The 22,553-nt window shown below is 39.2% G+C and overlaps 1 protein-coding gene across 3 annotated transcripts in view; it reads left to right on the forward strand.

Moving 5' to 3' along the window:
* The first annotated feature begins 44 nt into the window (after positions 1 to 44).
* The window catches only part of UMAD1 (UBAP1-MVB12-associated (UMA) domain containing 1), a 215,538-nt gene continuing 193,029 nt past the window's right edge, over positions 45 to 22,553 (forward strand). Inside the window, exons 1-2 of one of the 3 annotated variants that reach the window (XM_035020632.1) lie at positions 50 to 127; positions 7,660 to 7,792. The gene's annotated coding sequence lies outside the window, so the exon portion shown is untranslated. Of the gene's footprint in view, positions 128 to 7,127; positions 7,793 to 22,553 lie in introns of those variants that run through there. The other 2 variants (XM_035020631.1, XM_035020630.1) reach the window with 2 other exon arrangements.

Below are 22,553 nucleotides of genomic sequence, written 5' to 3' on the forward strand. Positions count from 1 at the left end.
GGGGCTTGGGTGGGGCGGGCAGGCGGCTGCCTCCCGCGGTCTTGGGCCTCCCCGCCCGACTTGATCCCGGAAGCAGGGTGTTGGGCTGCTGTGCGGTAGCGGCGAGGGACTGCGGCGCTAGCCTCAGGTACCTCTTCTCGCGGGAGGCGCCTCAATCTTACTGTTTCCCTTTATCCCCATCGACGGATGCGGAAGAAAGAGGCGGGACTCGGTTCTTGCCCTGCCGCGTTTTCGGTGCTGCGCACCAGCTGTTCAAGTTTCCCCACCTCCCCGCTTCCCGGTTCCGCGTGGGAAGCGCGGGATTCTTGCTGCAGTGGAGGGATCGGGTGTTTTTGACACCCACCCTCCTGGAGATGGGACGTGGGATCGCCAGTGATCTTTCATTACCTTTGCCAGGCTCCTGCTGCTCGGTGGCAGAGGGTCGGTGATTTAACCGCTCAAGCTGCGTCACTTACCATTCTGTTTGACACCTGTTGGAAGAAGGGTTGAACCGATTATCTACGACCCTTTCTAGCCCTCACAACCTGGCCACACTAAGGATATGGGAATTTTTTCACCTCCTCCGTGTTAGCAACGAATTGAAGCTTTTGGGAATGGGGAGGGGAGGACGGGGAGGATCACTGAGCTAGGTGAGCAGACGAATTTAAATAGCTGTTAGGTGCTGAGCAGGTGCGCTTCTCCCTGAGACATACTTTCCCTATCAAAAAACGAAGGGGTTAGATGACACGAATGTTTCGTAAGATTCCAGCAAAGTTTTACCCATGTGATTCACGGACTCGTCTTAACTTCCTGGTAACTTTACCCTATTGCTCCCCACACCCCACGACAACGGAGGCATAGAAGATCACCTGTTTCAAGGAGATTGGCGGGGGGGGGGGGGGGGGGGGGGGGTGGATTCTTGAAAAAAGTCGCTGGCTCATGTGGTTGTTGATTTGGGGACTTTATCTGCTGGGATTGGTACTACCTTGCCAGGGATATTATAGAATGAGCTCTCATAAAAATACCTGCCAACTGCTGCGGAAATTGGAAAAATAACTTTTTATTTGGAAACGGAATCCGTGAATTTGCCTAAAGCCGCGGAGTTGTCACTATTCAAATTCGGGTACTAGCCAGAGTCTCCCAGTTTTATCTCCTAGTTGCCTTAAGCAAAGAAGATCCTTTATGAGACTTCAGGCTGCAATTTAAGATAGAAATCTGAGGTACCATAATTAAATGATTGCCTCCCTCAGTGTTTATTTAGCTGAATATATTTGTCTTTTAATTTCGTTGTCACGAAAACAAATTTAAAGGAGTTTCATTAGCAGATGCAGGGTGCATGCATGTCGTTTGTTGTATACAAGAATGGTTGTACTGGTGCAAGTCAATAAAGTCTGTATTTTTGCGCAAAGCCTTGACGTCTTTTGCACTTCAGGGTTGCTTTGGAAAACAAGTTGGTGTGCATTATCAAGGGTAGGGCGCATGAATACCTTTAACAGCAGCCCTTAACGTATCAGATGCTAATGTCATTGTTTTATACTTAAAAGACCACTTTTACATACCAGTGGCCTTTAAAAAAAACGAACAAGATAATTTAAAACAGCTTTTTGGATATTTTTTGAGTCATTTAAAATGTATTATGTAATACATAATCAACAGAGAAAAGTATATATAGCTAATATGTATCATTTCCAGAGAAATTAAATGAACTCACGTGGGCCTCACATTCAGTTTAAGAAATGGAATTTAGCCAGTTAGTAGTTTGTACTTCCTCAGTTAAATCCTCCTCGCTGGAGGAGCCACAAATAAACACTATCTTGAAATTTTTGTTAAGCACTCTAAGCTTTTCTATATAGTTTTACCACACATATAGGTATTCTTAAATGGTATGTTTAATTTTGCTAGTTTTTGACCTTTATATAAACGGAATCATACCATATATATATCCTCTGACTTGTTTCTTTTGCTTGTTTTTGAAATTAATCCGTGTTGGCATCCGTGGGTGGAGTTCATTCTTTTCACTCAGCTGTTTTGCTGTGTTATTGACTGACATTTTGACTGTTTACAGTTCTTTTCTATTGCATACAGGGCTGCTGTGAATGTTCTTGTACCTGTTAGTTGGCACGCTTGTGCAAAGGTATATCAGTAGAATTGCTGGAACATAGGGTGTGCATCTTCTGCTTTACTAGTGAAACCAATACAGTTGACCTTTGAACAGCAGGTTTGGACTGCATGGGTCCACTTCTATGCAGATTTTTTTTAAAAATATAGTACAGTACTGTAAATGTATTTTCTCATGACTTTCTTCATATTGTCTTTTTTCTGGCTTATATATTGTAAGAATACAGCATATAGTATGTATAACATACAAAATATGGGTCAATCGATTGTTTATGGCTTCTGGTAAGACTTCCTGTTAATAGTAGAATATTAGTAGTTAAGTTTTGGGGGGAGTGAAGAATTATATTTGGATTTTCGACCATGGGAGGTGGGCAGGGTGCACACCCCAACTCCCACGTTCTTCAAAGGTCAACAGTACTGTACTCGAAGTAGTTGTACTACTTCTTTTCAGAGGTATAGGAGAATTTCAGTTGATCCACATTTTTGGCAACTTATTAAAGTTTTTTTTATCCCTAATCTGATGGATGTAAAATGGTTTCATGTGTCCTAATTTGCTTTCCCTGATTACTGAAAGATAGAACAACTTTTCAAATATTTATTGCCTGGTTGTGTTTGTCATTTTTTGTTTTGTTTTGTTTTGTTTTCTGTCTTTTTTCCTTTCTTTCATTGGAAGGAGCTCTTTTAATATGTTTAAAATGTTTTTCCCTTTTGTGTAATATAGTTGAAAAGGTCACTTAAAAAATCTCCCATAAGAATCTTTTCTTAAGGGGAACCTTCTACACTGTTGGTGGGAATGCAAGCTGGTGCAGCCACTCTGGAAAACAGTATGGAGCTTCCTCAAAAAGTTGAAAATAGAGCTACCCTATAACCCAGCAATTGCACTACTGGGTATTTTCCCCAAAGATACAAATGTAGTGATCCGAAGGGGCACATGCACCCCAGTGTTTATAACAGCAATGTCCACAATAGCCAAACTATGGAAAGAGCCAAGATGTCCATCAACAGATGAATGGATAAAGAAGATGTGGTATAGATATACAATGGAATATTATGCAGCCATCAAAAAATGAAATCTTGCCGTTTGCAACGACGTGGATGGAACTAGAGGGTATTATGCTAAGTGAAATAAGTCAATCAGAGAAATATAATTATCATACGATCTCACTAATATGAGGATTTTGAGAAACAAGACAGGATCATAGGGGAAGGGAGGGAAAAATGAAACAAGACGAAACCAGAGAGGGAGACAAACCATAAGAGACTCTTAATCTCAGGAAACAAACTGAGGGTTGCTGAAGTGGACAGGGGTGGGACAGCTGGGGTGGCTGGGTGATGGACATTGGGGAGGGTATGTGCTATGGTGAGCACTGTGAATTTTGTAAGACTGGTGAATCACAGACCTGTACCCCTGAAACAAATAATACATTATATGTTAATAAAAAAATTTTTTTTTAATTTAAAAAAAAGAATCTTTTCTTAAAATAAGCTCTTAAAAACATTATATATTTAAAATAATAGTTTTGCCTTTCATATTTAAAAATACTCCATCATTTAGAATTTAGTTTATATGCATGTTGTCAGGTAGGTATCCAATTTCTTTTGTTTTGTTTTCATTTTAGTTGTCCCAGCTTCATTTATTGACTGCATCACCATTTACAAGCAACTGTCCTCATTACGTAGGTTTTCGTATATGTGTGAGTCTGTTCCTGGGCTCCAGGTCTGTTCCATTGGTCTATTTGTCTGTCCCTGCACAAGGACCACTCTCCGGTACTGTGGCCTTATGATAATTTTTGATGTCTGGGGGGCAAGTTTTTCTCTCTTGCTGTGTTCCTCAGGAATGACTTTGTTATTCTTGCCCCTTTGTGACGGTCTATAAATTTAGCTTGATGAGTTCCATGAAAAACCTTGTTGAGACTTGATCACAACTGCATTGAACCTTTGGATTGATTTCAGCAGTAACATCTGAACAGCTACACTTACTCTTCTTGACCTATTTTCTCTTATTAACATCCTTCTGAAAAGTTTCATAATTTTCTATACAAAAGTCAAAAGTTTTGACTTTTAGATTAGATTTATTCCTAGCTACCTTGTTTTGTTGCTAGTATAAACGGTATCTTTTTTAAGTTAAAGATTTTTAACTGATTGTTACTGGTACACAGGAGTGCCTTTGACCTTTTTTTCTGACCATCCTGCTAAACTTATTTCTAGTCATTTTCTATAGGATTCTTTTAGGTTTTCTAGTCATATGTGAATAATTATAGATTTGTTTCTTAACCATTCTTACATATTTATTATTATCATTATCATTATTATTATTATTTTGTCTTTTGCCCGGTTTAGAACTTTTAGTACCATTTGAATAGCAATAGTGTTTCAGTTAAGATGGCATTTGACTGCATAAGTAAAAGTATCTTAAATACACAAAGTCTTAGTTTCACATGTTAAAGAAGTCCAGAGGCATGCAACTTGGCATGCAGCTGTGTAGTGTCTCTAAGACATCAGGGACCCAGGTTCCTTCTGTCTTTCTCTTCTTTGCTTCTCAGTATCTGGCTGCATCCTTAAGGTCACCTCATAGGATAGGGGCTGAGCACTGGCCATCTAATCTCCATTCCAGGCATCTGAGAAGTGGACAGCAAAAGGGACTCATTTTCCTTTAAGGAGCCTTCCTGGAAGTCCCTCATAACTTGAAATCCTGCTTATTAGGTTAAAGACTTTCCCTACTGTTCCTACTTTGATAAGAGTTTTAATTGAGTGGTTATGGATATTTGATCAAAGGCATGTTTTTGCCATAATTGATATGATTGAAATGAATATATTTTCTAGTGTTGACCCACACTTGCATTCCTGGAAGAAACACAAATTGGTTATATCATCTTTTATTATGTATTCCTGGATTTGGCTTGCTGTTGTTTTGTTTAGGATTTTTGCATCCATGTTCATGAGTGAGATTAGCTTGTAATTTTTCTTTCTTATATAGTCCTTGTCAGATTCTGGTATTATTAGGAATATACTGGTCTCATGAAATGAGTTGCGGAGTTTCCTCTATTCTCCAGGGTTTTGTGTGAAGCTGGAATTATCTGTTCATTGACGGAATTCATGTGTAAAACACTCTGGGTCTGTACTTACTGCTTTAGGCATATCCCACAAGTTTTTGTAAGTAGATGGTCGTCATCAAGTTCTAAATATTTTCTAGTTTCCAACATATTTCTTTTTTGACTCATGGGTTGCTTTTGTTTCCAACTGTAGAGGTTTTATTTATTAAATTTTATTGTGTTATTAATTTCTAACATAATTGCATTATAATCAGATGGTGTGTTCTGTCTGGTACTAATTCTTTGAACGTATTTGAGATTTGCTTTAAGGCTTATCAAGGATATGTTTTGTAAATGTTTCATGTGTGCTTCGGAAAAAAAATTGTATTTTCCAGTTGTTGGATCAAGCTTGTTACTTGCAGTATTCAACTATTTCGTCTACCTTTCGTCTGGTTAATGTTTCAGTAACTGAGATAATTGTGTCAGGTATCTTACAGATGGTAGCATTGGCAGTTTCTCCTTGATTCTAATGACTCGTGCTATGTATTTTTAAAGATTTTTTTTTTAATTTTATTTATTTATTTGACAGACAGAGACACAGCGAGAGAGGGAACACAAGCAGGGGGAGTGGGAGAGGGAGAAGCAGGCTTCCCGCCGAGCAGGGAGCCCGATATGGGGCTCCATCCCAGGACCCTGGGATCATGACCTGAGCCAAAGGCAGACGCTTAACGACTGAGCCACCCAGGTGCCCCTATTTTTAAAGATTTGTTACTCAATATATAGAAGATAAGAATTGTGAAGTAAAATGATGACATGAAGTAGTGAGTATCTCAAATCATGCTTTTCAGCTTGATGTGTATTTTGTCAGCTACTGCTGTAGACATGGCTTTTGGTTAGAATTTGTTTGTTGTATCTTTTTTCTATCCTGTGCTTCACGGAGGGGAGACAAGACACAGGGGCGTGGATGCTCATTCCTTTCTCACTCTCTCTGGTGGCCTTATCAGAGAGCTGACTTGGCAGGTCTCAGCTTTAGGGCAGAACAGGCTGATAGCAGCCTGTGGGCTCCAGGGGTTCCCTTCTTCACAAGGCACTGCCTTAACCAGGAGGCGCTCATTGCGACAGGAGTGCCCAAAGGTGTGGGGCTGGATTCCTCTCTACGGGACACTGGTGTTTGGCAGAGTGCGTTGCCACTTCTCTGTTTGTTATATTTTCTCCAGTAAACCTTATTTGATATTCATACTGTGTGGTGCTTATATTTGGGTCTGTGTTGGCCTGATAACTTTCAACTTTTCTGTGTCCTCCTGTTTTAGGCGCATCCCTTGTAAACAGTGCATATAGCTGGAGGTTTAGTTTTCCTTTTGTCCATTTACATTGGTTGTGGCTGCTGATATTTTTGGATTTGTTTCTATAGTCATTTTGTTCTGCTTTTTTTGTTGTCTGTTTTTTTTCTCCTTCCTTGCCTTCTTTTGAATTGATTTTTAATTTTTTTTCCTTAATTCCATTTTATTCCTTTGTATTAGTTTAAATGTTGTGTGTTGTTTTTACAATTTTTGTGTGTATTTTAATATGTGTCTTAAAGTCTAAAGTTACTTTACTCTGTGTCAAGACAAGAACCTATATCTCTATTTACCTTTTTCCCATTTTTTTTTTAAGATTTTATTTATTTATTTGACAGAGAGAGAGAGTACAAGCAGGGGAAGTGGCAGGGAGAGGGAGAAGCAGGCTTCCACTGAGCAGAGAGCCGGATGTGGGGCTTGATCCCAGGTCCCCAGGATCGTGACCTAAGCCAGAGGCAGATGCTTAACCAACTGAGCCACCCATGCGCCCCCACCTTTTTCCCAATTTTTTAAAAAACATTTATTTATTTATTTTTAGAGAGAGGACAAGAGCGGGGGTGGGGGGAGGGGCAGAGGGAGATGGAGAGAGAAACCCAAGCAGCCTCCGTGCTGAGCATGGAACCCCTCTTGGGGCTCAACTTCAGGACCCAGAGATCACGATGATCTGAGCCGAAATCAAGAGTTGGACGCTTTTAAGGGACCTGAGCCACCCAGGTGCCCCTCCTATTTTTAGCTGTCTAGAGTTTTAGTTCTATCTTGATTTCTTGTAACTCCACAAATTTGGCATTATTATTGCTTTATGCAGTTACTATTTGCTTGGAATTATTCACATATTTATCATTTTCTTATAATTTATTTTTACATGTCAACCTTTTTTTCTGGTACTTTTTCCCCTCTTTTTGAGTTTTTTTTAAGAGAGAATCTTTGGTAATAAACTCCATTGATACATGTTTTTCTGAATATGTTTATTTCATCCTTGGTCTCAAAAGATAGTTTTACCTCTTTGTGGAATAGAGTGCTAACGGACAGTTACTTTCTTTCGAAACTACTTTGATATTATTTTACTCTATTTTTGTTGAAACTGTGATTATGTTGTAAGCTGTTATGTCTTTTTATTTGCTTGATCCTCAGTTTGTCTTGGATCTTGCAGTTTTCCTGTGTAATGTATCCTGATGTGTTTTTCTCTCATTTAGTTTGCTGGCTGATACGTTGTGCTTCGTGAATCTGATAATTCTTGTTCATTGACACCGGGACATTTTCAACCATCATCCCTTTGAACACTGCCTCTCTCCTATAATATAACTCCTTCTGGAACTCCAATTAAAAGTAAGAAGGCTGTTCTCATGTGCTGTTGACCTCTGTTTGGTAATTCATTGGTTTTGGTTCTTTGTGTTGAATTCTGGATAATTTCTTTCATATCGTCCAGTTTACTAATTCTTTATGCAGTTGTGACTCATTTGCTCTAATTTCAATACTATTTTTTATTTATTTGTTTCTAGAAGTCTTGATTGGTTCTTTTTACAAATCTTAGTAATTGTTATTGATATTCTTTTGTCACAGTTTCAGGTTTCCCTTTATTTTTTCAAATATTACAGAATATAAAATAAATTTGTTTATAATCTAGTTTTGATACCCACAGTCTTTATGGGTCTCATTCTATAGGGTTTTTTTTAATTCTGTTGACTTTTCTTTGCTGTGACTTGTTTCTTCATTTGTATTGTAATTTTTGGTTATGAATTCATGTTTCTTGGAAGTTTTTGGTGATTTCTTTGAGACTTAGTTTGAGGGTGTGTTTCTTCACAGAAGATTTGTGTTTCCTACTTCCCTAGGTGTTTGAGCCCCAGACTTTATGCTTGTCCCTGTGGAGCATGGATCATTAAAGCCCAGGCTTTTAGCCATTAGAACTCAGCAATGGTCACAGGGAAAACATTAGCTTTAGTACTTGCATATACTCCTGTGGATTTGTCGATTCCTGTCCTTTATGGCTTGTATAGGATTTCTTTATTCTTTTGTTGGCTTGGGCATACATTAAAAAAAGGCATATTTATATTTAAGACATTACCACAAATACTCTTCATCCTTTCACACAATCAATCAAAAACAAATATAAGCTGGTTTAAAGTGGGCATTCATTGGATGGAATTTCAGAAGATATAAAATGTGGCAGAGAGCATAGTAATGAACCCTGGGTCAGTTGTACTTGTTGGTCAGTCCCCTTTGTGCAATTTATGGAAATTGGAGTCAGACTTTGACATATGGTTGACAGAGCTATTGCCAGTTTTTGTCTTATGTTTCTTTACGTGCGTTTTGATGACAAATTGGGAAGGAGGTAAAACAGCCAGCTTTCTTGTTTCCTCAGGCATCTGAATCGTCTTCAGACAGATAGCAATACTTCTTGACTAGATGTAGCAACTTGTTAGCCACTTGCCAGTGCTAGTGCTGGTTTTACACAGGACTCTGCACCAGGCTTTGTACCCACTAGCATGGGAGAGGTAGTAGACGAGCAGACAGAGAGGCAGCAACAAGACTAGGTACTTCATTGAATTTGGAGAAAGTGCCTTGTCTGGTTTTGTTTCTCTAGGGCCCAGCACCATGCCTAGCCGGTATTTGGCCTTCACAACATCTCGGCTGAATGAATTAAAAAGAGAGCAGTTGAACAAATGACTGAATTTTAGCAGTTTATTTATTTATTTAGTTTTTTTAGTAGGCTCCAGGCCCATCATGGGGCTTGACCTCATGACCCTGAGATCAAGAGTCACATGCTCTATGGACTGAGCCAGCCAGGCGCCCCATGGCAGTTTGCTTTTATTTAGAGAGGAAGTACAGACTTGTGATAATACTTGTAGGTTGCTTGGAGAGTCAAAGGACCCCTTCCTTTTTGTAAGGGGGCAGGGAGAGGACAGCCCTGTATGCACCAGGCAGCGAGTTCTCACCAGACAGTGAATCTGCTGCCACCTTGATCATGAACTACCCAGCCTCCAGAATTATGAAATATAAATCTGTTGTTTGTAAGTTAAAAAAAAAGAAAAGAAAGTCATATGATACATACTTTTATAGGCAATTTGGGGAGTGATTCCTTTTGGAAGCTGAATGTGGTGGCTTCTGTTGTGTGTTCAAGTGAGCAGATAGAGCAATTTGAAGAGCTGCACTGAATGTTTTATTATTTGTTGTTGTTCATTTCAGGTTTCCCTGTGCTGTAGACAGTTGTAAAGAGGTGTGACCTTACACCATTCTCCCTTACAACAGCTTTCTCCCATAGGACATTATTTATTCATTTATTTGTTTGTTTGTTTGTTTATTTATTTATTTATTTATTTATTGAGATTTTATTTATTTATTTGACAGAGAGAGAGACAGCTAGAGAGGGAACACAAGCAGGGGGAGTGGGAGAGGGAGAAGCAGGCTTCTCGCTGAGCAGAGAGCCTGATGCGGGGCTTGATCCCAGGACCCCGGGATCATGACCTGAGCGGAAGGCAGACGCTTAATGACTGAGCCACCCAGGTGCCCCGGGCATTTTTTAAATATGCCCCAAGATATTTGTTTTATGTGAAGAGAGCTTTTTGATAAAGTTGTCTGGAGTCTTTTTCAGGATGTTTTTTCATTTCAGAGTAGCAACGTTGAATGCAGTTGGTAGAAATTAGTATTGTATTAGTAGGAATCTGTGCTATTTAAAGCAAAACTTAAATGGTTTTGGGGCACCTGGCTGGCTCAAGTTGGTGACTCTTGACCTTGGGGTTGTGAATTCAAGCCCCACGTTGGGGGGTAGAGTTTACTTTAAAAAAAATCATTAAAAGAAAAACCTTAAATGGTTTTTTGGCGGCAGTTATGTAGAATTATGCTTGTGGCTTTTCTCAAACATAAAAATATAGCATTGTATCATTACTTTATGAGTCAGGGTAACACTAAAACTTGACTCTAAATTACATTCTTGGTCAACGAAGGAGATCCAAATGATGTAAATTATAAGTGGAATTTATTTGCAAGCTCTCAAAAGGCAGCAGCTTTATCTTCTAAATTTCTGTATCTCCCCACACTATTTAGTATCTTTTTTTAGAAAAAAAAAATCTATAGTTTTCATGTGTTACTCCATTAAAAAGAAGGAATTAAAAAAAAATAAAACCTCTTGAAATTAAGATGTCTGCTGAGTGGAATGCATCACATATTAGGTGATCACACCCATCTGTAGCGGAGTAGGTTACAATGAGGAATTATCTGGCCCCACATGTTAAGAGTGAAGAGCTTGAGAAACCCTGGTTTAACATGATGGAAGGTTTTACGTTCCTTTTTTTTTTTCATATTTTTATATCAATTCTAGTTAGTTAACATACAATGCAATATTGGTTTCAGGAGTAGAATTCAGTGGTTCGTCACTTACATACAACACCCAGTGCTCACCATAACAAGTGCCATTCTTGTTATAATGAGCATAACCTACCCATGATGATACCCATCGCCCATCTAGCCCATCCCCCACCCACCTCCCTCCATCAACCCTCAGTTTGTTCTCTATAGTTAAGAGTCTCTTATGGTTTGTTTCCCTTTCTCCTTTTTTTCCCCTTCCTCCCATATGTTCATCTGTTTTGTTTCTTAAATTCCCCATATAAGTGAGATCATATGGTATTTGTCTTTCTCAGACTGACTTATTTCTCTTAGTGTAATACACACTAACTCCATCCACATCATTGCAAATGGCAAGATTTCATTCTTTTTGATGGCTGAGTAATATTCGATTGTGTATACATATACACACACACATATAAATAAATAAATAAATATATATATACACGCCACATCTTCTTTATCCATTCATCAGTCAATGGACATTTGGGCCCTTTCCATAGTTCGGCTATTGCTATGAACATCAGGGTGCATGTACCCCTTTGAATCAGTATTTTTGTATTCTTTGGGTAAATACCTAGTAGTGCAATTGCTGGATCATAGGGTAGTTCTATTTTTTGAGGAACCTCCATACTGTTTTCCAGAATGGCTGCAGTTGGCATTCCTACCAGCAGTGCAAGAGGATTCCCCTTTCTCCACACCCTCGCCAACACCTCTTGTTTCTTGTGTTGTTAATTTTAGCCATCCTGACAGGTATGAGATGGTATCTCATTGTGGTTTTGATTTGTATTTCCCTGATGCTGATTGATGTTGAGCATCTTTTCATGAGTCTTTTAGCCATCTGGATGTCTTTTTGGAAAAGTGTCTATTCATGTTTTCTGCCTATTTCTTAACTAGATTATTTGTTTTTTGGGAGTTGAGTTTGTTAAGTTCTTTGTAGATTTTGGATACCAACCCTTTATCACATATGTCTTTTGCACATATATTCTCCCATTCCATAGGCTGCCTTTTAGTTTTGTTGATTGTTTCCTTCCCTGTGCAGAAGCCTTTTATCTTGATGAAGCCCCCATAGTTAATTTTTGCTTTTGTTTCCCTTGCCTCTGGTGACATGTCTGGTAAGAAGTTGCTGCGGCTGAGGTCAGAGGTTTCTGGCCGTGTTCTTCTCTAGGATTTTGATGGTTTCCTGTCTCACATTTAGGTCTTTCATCCATTTTGAGTCTATTTTTGTGTATGGTATAAGAAGGTGGTCCAGTTTCATTCTTTTGCATGTTGCTGTCCAGTTTTCCCAGTACCATTTTTTGAAGAGACTGTCTTTTTTCCATTTAATATTCTTTCCTGCTTTGCTGAAGATTAGTTGACCATATAGTTGTGGGTCCATTTCTGGGTTTTCTATTCTGTTCCATTGATCTATGTGTCTATTTTTTATATACCTTTTTTTTTTTTTTAAGATTTTACTTATTTCTTTATTTGAGAGAGAGTGAGAGAGCACAAGCAGGGGTAACGGCAGAGGGAGAGGAGAAGCAGGCTCCCCACTGAGCAGGGAGCCCGATGCAGGACTCAATCCCAGGACCCTGGGATCATGACCAGAGCTGAAGGCAGACATTTAACTGACTGAGCCCACCCAGGCACCCCATCTATGTGTCTATTTTTGTGCCCATTCCATAATGTCTTGATGACTACAGCTTTGTAATACAGCTTAAAGCCCAGAATCGTGATACATCCATCTTTCTCTTTCTTTTTCAGGGTTGCTTTGGCTATTCAGGGTCTTTTGTGGTTCCATGCAAATTTTAGGATTTGTTCTAGCTCTGAGAAAAATGCTATAGTATTTTGATAGGGATTGCATTAAATGTTTGGATTGCTTTGGGTAGTATACACATTTTAATAATGTTTGTTCTTCTAATCCATGAGCATGGAACGTTTTTCCGTTTCTGTGCCTTCTTCAATTTCTTTCATAAGTGTTCTATAGTTTTCAGCATACAGTTCTTCTACTTGTTTGGTTAGGTTGATTCGTGGTGCAATTGTAAGTGGGATGAGTACCTTGATTTAATTTTCTTTTGCTTCATTATTGGTGTATAGAAATGCAACAGGTTCTTGTACATTGATTTTATATCCTGCAACTTTGCTGAATTCGTGTATTAGTTCTAGCAATTTTTTGGTGGAGTCTTTCAGGTTTTCTACATAGTATCATGTTGTCTGGAAATAGTGAAAGTTTGACTTCTTCCTTGCCGATTTGAATGCTTTTATTTCTTTTTGTTGTCTGATTGCTGAGGCTAAGACATCCAGTACTATGTTAAATAGTAATGGTGAGAGTGCACATCCCTGTCTTGTTCCCAACTGTAGAGGAAAAGCTCTCAGTTTTTCCCCATTGAGGATGATATTAGCTGTGGGTCTTTTGTATATGGCCTTTATGATGTTGAGGTGTGTTCCCTCTATCCCTACTTTGGTGAGGGTTTTTATCAAGCATGGATGCTATTTTGTCAAATGTTTTTCTGCATCTATTGAGAGGATCATATGGTTCTTATCCTTTCTTTTATTAATGTGGTGTATCACACTGATTGATTTGTAAATATTGAACCACGCTTGCAGCCCAGGAATACTTCCCACTTGATCGTGGTGAATAATTCTTTAACATAGTGTTGGATTCGATTTGCTAGTATCTTGTTAAGAATTTTTGCATCCATTTTCGTCAGGGATATTGGCCTGTAATTCTCATTTTTAGTGGGGTCTTTGTCTGGTTTTGGAATCAAGGTAATGCTGGCCTTGTAGAAGGAGTTTGGAAGTTTTCCTTCCATTTCTATTTTTTGGAACAATTTGAGAAGAATAGGTATTAACTCTTCTTTAAATGTCTGGTAGAATTCCCCTGGGAAGCCATCTGGCCCTAGACTTTTGTTTATTGGGAGATTTTTGATTACTGATTCAATTTCTTTGCTGGTTATGAGTCTGGTTAAATTTTCTATTCTTCCTGTTTCAGCTTTGATGATTTGTATGTCTCTAGGAATTTGTCCATTTCTTCCAAATTGCCCAGTTTGTTGGCATATAATTTTTCATAATATTCTCTTATAATTGTTGGTATTTCTGTGGTGTTGGTTGTGATCTCTCCTCTTTCATTTGTGATTTTATTTATTTGAGTCCTTTCTCTTTTCTTTTTGTTAAGTCTGGCTAGGGGTTTATCAAGTCTATTGATTCTTTCAAAGAACCAGCTTTTAGTTTTGTTGATCTGTTCTAGTGAGTTTTTTATTTGTTTGTTTCTGTATCATTTATTTCTGCTCTAATCTTATTTCCCTTCTTCTGCTGGCTTTAGGCTTTATTTGCTGTTACTTTCCTACCTATGTTAGGTGTAAGGCTATGTTTGTGTATTTGAGACTTTTCTTGCTTTTTGAGGAAAGCCTGCGTTGCAATATACTTTCATATTAGGACTATCTTTGCTGCATCCCAAAGGTTTTTGACTGTCATGTTTCATTTTCATTTGCTCCCATGTACTTTTTAATTTCTTCTTTAATTTCCTGGTTAACCCATTCATTCTTTAGTAGGATGTGTTTTAACTTCCATGTATTTGTGGTCTTTGCAAATTATTTCTTCTAGCTGACTTCAAGTTTCATAGTGTTGTGGTCCGAAAATATGTGTGGTATGATCTCAGTCTTTCTGTACTTTTTGAGGGCTGATTTGTGACCCAGTGTGTGATCTGTTCTGAAGAGTGTTCTATGTGCACTCAAAAAGAATGTGTATTCTACTGCTTTAGGATGAATTCTCCTGAATGTATCTGTCAAGTCCATCTGGTCCAGTGTGTTATTCAAAGCCATTGTTTCCTTGTTGATTTTCTGCTTAGATGATCTGTCCATGGCTGTAAGTGGGGTGCTAAAGTCCCCTACTATTACTGTATTATTATCGATGTGTTTCTTTATGTTTGTCATTAATTGTTGCATATATTTGGGTGCTCCCAAGTTGGGGGCATAAGTATTTATAATTGTTAGATCTTTTGGATGATATAATGCCCTCCTTCATCTCTTGTCTTTGGTTTGATATTTAGTTTGTCTGGCGGCGTCTGGGTGGCTCACTTGGTTAAGCATCTGACACTTGATTTTGGCTCATGTTTTGATCTCAAGGTTGTGAGATCCAGCCATACATCAGGCTCTGCACTCAGCACCGTCTGCTTAAGATTCTCTCCCTTTTGTTTGCCACCCCCCCCCCCCGGTGTGTATGTGTGTGTTTCTCTAAATAAATAAATAAATAAATAAATAAATAAATAAATAAATAAAAATCTAGTTTGTCTGATATAAGTATGGCTACTCTGGCTTTCTTTTGATGTCCATTAGCATGATAGATGGTTTTCCATCTCCTCACTTTCAATCCGGAGGTGCCTTTAGGTCTAAAATGAGTCTCTCATAGGCAGCATATAGATGGGTCTTGTTTTTTTTTTTTTTAATCCATTCTGATACCCTATGTCTTTTGTTTTTTTCTTTTTTTTTTTTTAAGATTTTATTTATTTATTTGACAGAGAGAGACACAGTGAGAGAGGGAACACAAGCGGGGGAGTGGGAGAGGGAGAAGCAGGCTTCCCGCAGAGGAGGGGGCCCAATGCGGAGTTCAATTCCAGGACCCCGGGATCATGACCTGAGCTGAAGGCAGACACTTAACGACTGAGCCACCCAGGCACCCCTGATACCCTGTGTCTTTTGATTGGAGCATTTAGTCCATTTATACTCAGAGTGATTATTGAAAGGTATGAATTTAGTGCTGTTTTGTTACCTGGAAGGTTGGTTTTTCTGCTGGTGTTCTCTGTTCCTTTCTAGTCTTCGTTGCTTTTGGTCTTCTTTTCTCCACTCAGAGAGTCTCCTTTAATATTTCTTGCAGGGCTGGTTTAGTGGTCACAAACGCCTTTAGTTTTTGTTTGGGAAACTCTCTCTCCTATTCTGAATGACAGCTTTGCTAGATAAAGTATTCTTGGCTGGATATTTTTTCCCATTCAGCATGTTGAATATATTCTGCCACTGTCTTCAGGTCTGTCAAGTTTCTATGGACAGATCTGCTATAAACCTGATCTGTCTTACCTTGTACTTTAAGGACTCTTTCTCCTTGTTGCTTTCAGGATTCTTGTCTGTGTATTTTTTTAATTTGACTATGATATGTCTTGCTGACTGCCGGCTTTTGTTGAATTTAATGGGAGTTCTCTTTGCTTCTTAGATTTCAATTTCTGTTTCCTTCCCCAGATTAGAGAAGTTTTCAGCTATAATTTGCTTAAACCCCCTGCCCCTTTTTCTCTTTCTTCATCTTCTGGGAGTCCTATGATACCAATGTTATTATGCTTTAAGGAGTCACTGAGTTCCTTAAGTCTGTATTCATGATCCAATACTTTTCTTTCCTTCTTCTTTTCAGCTTCATTTTTTCCCATAATTTTAGCTTCTGTATCACTAATTCTTTCCTCTGCTTCATCCATGTCCATTGTCATGGCATCTGTTTGGATTTGCATCTGATAGCATTTTTAATTTTGGCCTGACTAGATTTTAGTTCTTTTAATCTCTGCAGTAAGAGATTCTCTAGTGTCTTCTATGCTCTCTTCATGCCCAGCTAGTGTCCTTATAATTGTTGTTTTAAATCCTAGCTCAGGCATCTTATTTGTATCTGTATTGATTAAATCCCTCACTGTGACTTTTTTCCTGTTCTTTCTTTTGGGGTGAGTTCCTCCATCTTGTCATTTTGTCTGGGGGGTAAAAAAAGGAATCTAGATCCTAGGTATGTTTTGGTCTGCTTGTTAAAAGCAGCTAGATCCAAAAAATAATAAAAATAATAAATTTAAATAAATTTTAAAAATTAATTAAAAAGTAAAAATACATAAATTAAAATTTTTAATTAAAAATAATAATTAAAAATAAAAAGGAAGATAGATCCTATTTACCCTAGAGCTGAAGCTTTGCATATTCTGATCTATAGACTTGGTGCCTGCAAGGGGTTTGTGCTGGTGTTCTGAAGGAGGGGCCTGTTGCTCTGATACTCAGGCGGACTTGCCCTGGTGGAGATGCACCTGCAGGGCACAAGGGGGCGGGGCTTGATATAAGCAGCTTTGGTCTCCACTAGGTGGTGCTGTTTTGCTCCCTGAAGTTTTTCAGCACTGATGGGCGGGGTGGAAATGGCGTTGCCCTGCTCTCTCCTCCTGGGATGGGGAGCTGGCACCTGCCACCCTTTAGGAAACCCTCACAAAAGAGCACGCAATCACCTCTCCTGTGTCCCTGGCCTCTGTTAGATCCCTGTCTTCACCCTGCCTGCCTCTGAGCTGTCTGCCTGCCAGCTGGTATGGCACTCCCGTGTTTTATCTCGGGCACAGGCTGGGTTCCAAAACTCCAAATTTTAGAGATCCCCATGGGTGGGATCCACACTGATCTCCTGGTGGAGGGTCTGGCTGAGCTGCAGCTGTCCAGAGGCTAGTCCCAGAAATCAGAGGTGCGACCACACGGTGGCTTGGAGTTTGTGGCAAGGCATAGCAGAAAGCTTGCCAAGACTCATTGCTTTAGCCAGCGCCTGTGTTCCTATGCTAGCTAATGGGGCAACTCAGTGGCGCCCTCTGGGTCCTTTGCCCCTGGAGAGGTCACAGCAACCCCTCTCCCAAATGTACTCCAAGTAGGGGAACTGCCTTTCCACATGAGACCCAGGGGATCCTCAGACCTCACTACCCACTCCTGGGTCTCTGCCCTCCTTCCCCCCTGTAGCACTGCTAACTAAGACCCAGGCATGACCCTGGTGATGTTGCCAACCTCTGAAACTTCACACTTTGTGATCTCTGAAACTTCACACCCTGCACTTCCCTATTTGTAAAAACTTGATGCTCCACTCTTCTCCTTTTCCTGGTTAGTGGTTTTAGGGAAAAGTTTTTCTTGTGCAGTTCTCTGTGCGCCCATTCCCACTCTTTCTTTCTCTCTTACTCCTCCCTCTGCCATCAGGACTCCCTCCCCATTGAAGCACCCGCATCTCTTCTCTCCCCCAAATCAACTCTCTGCAGTTCCTACCTTTCACGATGTGGCAGTTTTTTATTTGTTTTTTAGCTCTAGTTGTGCATTTTCACTCTCTCAGTCCTCCGATCGATTGCTTGGATGTTCAGAATGATTTGATATTTATCTAGCTGTGTTTGAGGGAGGAGGTAAGCCTAAGGTCTCCCTACTCCTCTGCCATCTTAAGTCCTCTGAGATTTTGCCTTCCTAAATTAGTAGAGTCAGGGGAGACATTATTATTATGCTGTTCTTTTTTTTTTTTTTTTTATGAATAAGGGACAGGAGAGGGAAAAGCAGCCAGTTCTTATCACTGCCAGGATACCAGCCTTGAATCTGAAAATAATAGGATAGCTAATTAAAAGGAAAACAAACCAACAAAAATCCCAAAATCCAACAATAACAATAAAACTACATAAAACCTCCCTGATAATTGGGGGTCATATTTATTTACAAAGTAATGGAGGAGAGTAAAATTGCATGAGGTCCATTTTACTCTTAGCGAGGTTGTCTGTATACAATCATGTAAAAAGGATACGAGAAGAAGGAATGTTCTGTTCTAAAACTTTCTTGGACCAGCTTGTGACTTTTCAAGATGACTTTGTCATATGCTTGAAAAGCAATTCTGCTAGAGAAAATTCCAGAAAATTAGTAATGTCAGATTATGTAATGCTTCCAAGATAGCAGGATTCTATTATTATAGCGACAGCTAATGATTGCAAACAGCTCCTGCTGGTATGCATCTTACACACTAATGAGTAGCTGGCAGTTGAGATTATCAGATGAAGCCTTTGTGCTGCTCCCCATGGCAAGTAAAGCCAACTGTTAAAAGTCACCAAGTTGTGGTGATAAACTAGAAACACCCCCCACCCCGACCCAGATCAAGAAAAACAAAAAAAACGTACAAAATGAAGAAAAAAAATTCCAACATGGCCCCTGTGTGAAATCTTCACTGTGAAGTTCTCTGGAGCTCTTTGCACTCTTCCAGAATCCTGTCTAGCCTGGTGCTATGTAATTATGAATTTGTAGCTCAAGATCTTCCAACTTTCTAAGTATTTTAGATACTCTGTTTAGGATAAAAATCATACCTGTTTAACTTACCAGTTTGCTAAAAGCAACTATATTCATCACGTTAGGGAAGTGAGTTTCATTAAATCATATCACTTCAATTTTTTTTTAAGGATTTTATTTATTTATTTTACAGAGAGAGCACAAGCAGAGGGAGCAGAAGGAGAGGGAGAAGCAGGCTTCCTGCTGAGCAGGGAGCCCGATGCGGGGCTCGATCCCAGGACCTGGGATCATGACCTGAGTTGAAGGCAGACGCTTAACCGACTGAACCACCCAAGCGCCCCTTTATCACTTCAATTTATAATGGCTGTTATATATGTGCATGATGTCACTTTGCAGTTAGGTGACAAGTGAAAAGGTTAAAAGTGTTACATTAAAGGACAGGCTGTCTTCAAAGTGAGGTTGCCGTCACCACTTTGTATTCATCTGGGTGTGTTGTAAAAACTGTCCTGGTGTGTTCTGAGGACATCTCTGAGCTGCTCCAGACCAGCGGAAATGGAATGGAAATACTAGTTCAAGGGAAAAAAAGAGCAATGTAAAATTTCCTACTGTTAGAAAAGAACTTGTTCATGTATTTTTAAAATGGTTGATGGTGGATATTAAAATGCTCTTGTGTTTAGATTCCATTGGAGTAGTTTAAAAGAATGTTAAAACAGTTTTATTTCAACATTTGAATATTTATAATATGCTGGAAACTACATCCTTTATAATTTTTAGTGGAAAGTTTTAGATGTTACCTTAAAAATGCAAGGGGGTGCATAATGTCTCACAATCCTTTTACGGGTTATGTGAGCACTAGAGTATGATTAGTGGCTTTGAAACTTTTTGCCTGCAACCCAAACTAAGAGATACGTTTCATATCATGACCTTAGCACCCAAAGCAAAAGTTCATAAACCATTATTTACCATACATGATACTCTCTGATAATCTTTTTCCTTCCTTTCCCTTTCTTCTTTTTTTTTTTTTCTCTTATTTCATTCTATTTAAAAATGTGGTCATGACCCACTAAATTGAGTTTACGTCTGCTAAACGGTTGGGACCTGCAGTTTGAAAAACAGCTATAGATCCAAGATTCAGTTCTTTGTTTTTGTTTGTTTGTTTGTTTCTTGAGTGTTTTGGGGCAGAGGTACTGGTCTGAGCATAAAATCAGAGAGGTGGAAATAAAATTTATTTTTTATAATTTTTTAAAAAATATTTTATTATTTGAGAGAGAGACACAGCGAGAGAGGGAACAGAAGCAGGGGGAGTGGGAGAGGGAGAAGCAGGCTTCCCACCGAGCAGGGATCCTGATGTGGGGCTCGATCCCCGTACCCTGGGATCATGACCTGAGCCGAAGGCAGACGCTTAACGACTGAGCCACCCAGGCGCCCCGGAAATAAAATTTATGTTAATCCTTCAGTTCAATTAATTGGCTTTCAGACTTCCTGGGAGCTTGTCTGTGACATCAGTTAAAAGGTCTTTCCTTGTCCCCCACTTGCTTATCCTCTCAGATACCCGTACCTTTCACCCCACACCAGTATCACCTTCAAAAATAAAAAACCTATCTGGGATGGCAAAACAGAGGAAAACCTTTGGGTAATCCTAATTGGTAGTCCAAAGTTAATGGATAAATTTTAAAAGGGGTTAAAATCATCTCTGTCATACAAATGTAAAAATCTGTCAAAGACTACTGAACTCTAAGGAGGGAACTTGTAAGATATAACTGGTTCAGAAGAGAACTCCGAGTATCACCACACATTTATAGTCAAAGAAGGAAATGTTGAATTTATAAATGGAGGCAAAACTGGTCACTATCCCACAGAGCAGTAATTAATGCATTTTACCAGATACATTTCTGTGGATAGGAATTATTGGCATGATATCCATTTTCTACAAGTTACCTCCTACAGAGTGGTGATATAACCTAGTCAAAGATAAACAAAAGTTGCCATAACCCAGATGGATAAGCTAGCCAGAAGCACTAAATTTCAAAGCCTTTCACAATTTTTCTTTATGCTGACTAGATTTAAGCTGTTACACACATTCCTGGCCTAGGTTTAACATTCTGCACCTGAAGGCCACATCCAGTTTATGGAGAGTTTATTCAGTCTGTGAAGTATCTTTTAAATATTTTCAGTTTGTTACTATCATCAAAAAACTAGCTTTTTTCCAAAATAATTCGATTTCCACTTTGTCTTGAAAAATCAGAGTTGGTGACACTGGGCCCACATTCCTTCATGAAACTATGATCAGACACACCAAAGGTGCCTTCTGTTTTGTTTTGTTTTTTAAATAGGAAAATGGGAATACTACAAAAGAACTGTACAGTGAATATAAACTGGACATGCGTCCTGGTAATGACAGCTATTAGGTTTGGTGTATATTTTTCCATATTTTTGTTTTCTAAGTATAAACATGCTTATCCCCCCCACCCCTTCACACACAAAAAATAGAAATTACTTTTATAATTAGAAAGGCTGCTAGTTTTTTTTAAAGAAACAAATAAATTAGGAAAACTACAGAAAGAATAAAATAGTATAAAACAAATACAGTAAAAAGACATACTGTAAAGAATATACAAAAAAGATGTTAAAAACAGATGATTAAAGAATTATAAGTAAATCATATCAGCTAAAATGATTTATTTAAAAAAATGTTTGAGGAAAAATAAATCACTTTAGCTGGAAGGTTCTCTGAGGGGCTGAGCCAGCAGGAGCAGCAGTAGAGGGCCCCGGACTCCTAGGCCCACTCATAGGCCTTAAAATGGGCCCTTCAGTCTGAGGCAGCTTTGGATGGTCAGGCCGCGTTCCACCGAGCTTTCTAGATGCTTTGGGATCATCTTCATGGGGGAGAGATCAGCTAACCACAGCTTTAGCCTGGTCCTGTTTGTGTTTGTTGTTGTTACTGTTTTTATTGTTGGTTTTAGCTTGGCCATAACAGCGAGTGCAAATCTGAGTCCAGGCTTTCCTAGCTCAAAACCATCAAAAGCTCTCTTTCACTGGTTCCTGAATCAAGCCCTCACAGGCCTCGTTTTGGTGAAGGGCTCCTCCTCGCGGCTCCCTGGGTATGTGTCTCCCTCCGTCCCTCCCTTCCTTTCTGGAGGTGCCTGTGGGAGACGGGACTCCCCTTCACTCCTTCTGTCTCACGGGAGGCTGGCTTCACGCATACTTAGCTGCTTGGCATTTGAATTTACCACCCCTGGGTTATGCTGAAGAGGTCAGTTGTTTCTGCAGTTTTGAAACAATATAGTCGAGTTAACATTTAAGTCCTGATAAGACAGCCAAGTATGTTTTTGAAAATATTGAAGAAAAGGGAGTGTACACATCACTTTGGTGGTAATTAAGGGGATGTATTTTCATAGTATAATTTGAGATCTTAGAGATCATGACCTCAATGCTTGAACTTTTACATTTTCCATTTGAAATACCACTGATGTTCATGATTCCAGCTACCACTTAGGTGCTAACAACTCCTTTTCTCTGGGGCACTAGGTCCTATTTTTCTAACTGCATTTTACATATTTACATTTGGACAAGCCACGTTTCCTTTACATCTAGCTTGTTTGAAACAGAATTCATTATAATTCCTCTCAGACTTTTCTTATTCATAATATCACTTTCTTCTTTCAGGCTTGAACTCTCAGTTGCCTTGTAGTAATTCCTTTCCATCTGCATTTTGTAGAGCTGAGAGTCACTGGGTCCTACTCCGTATTTCTGCACATCTC

The sequence above is a fragment of the Mirounga leonina genome, unplaced genomic scaffold (genome assembly GCF_011800145.1).
Source record: "Mirounga leonina isolate KUSES-001 unplaced genomic scaffold, KU_Mleo_1.0 Mir_174, whole genome shotgun sequence".
NCBI lineage: Eukaryota > Metazoa > Chordata > Mammalia > Carnivora > Phocidae > Mirounga > Mirounga leonina.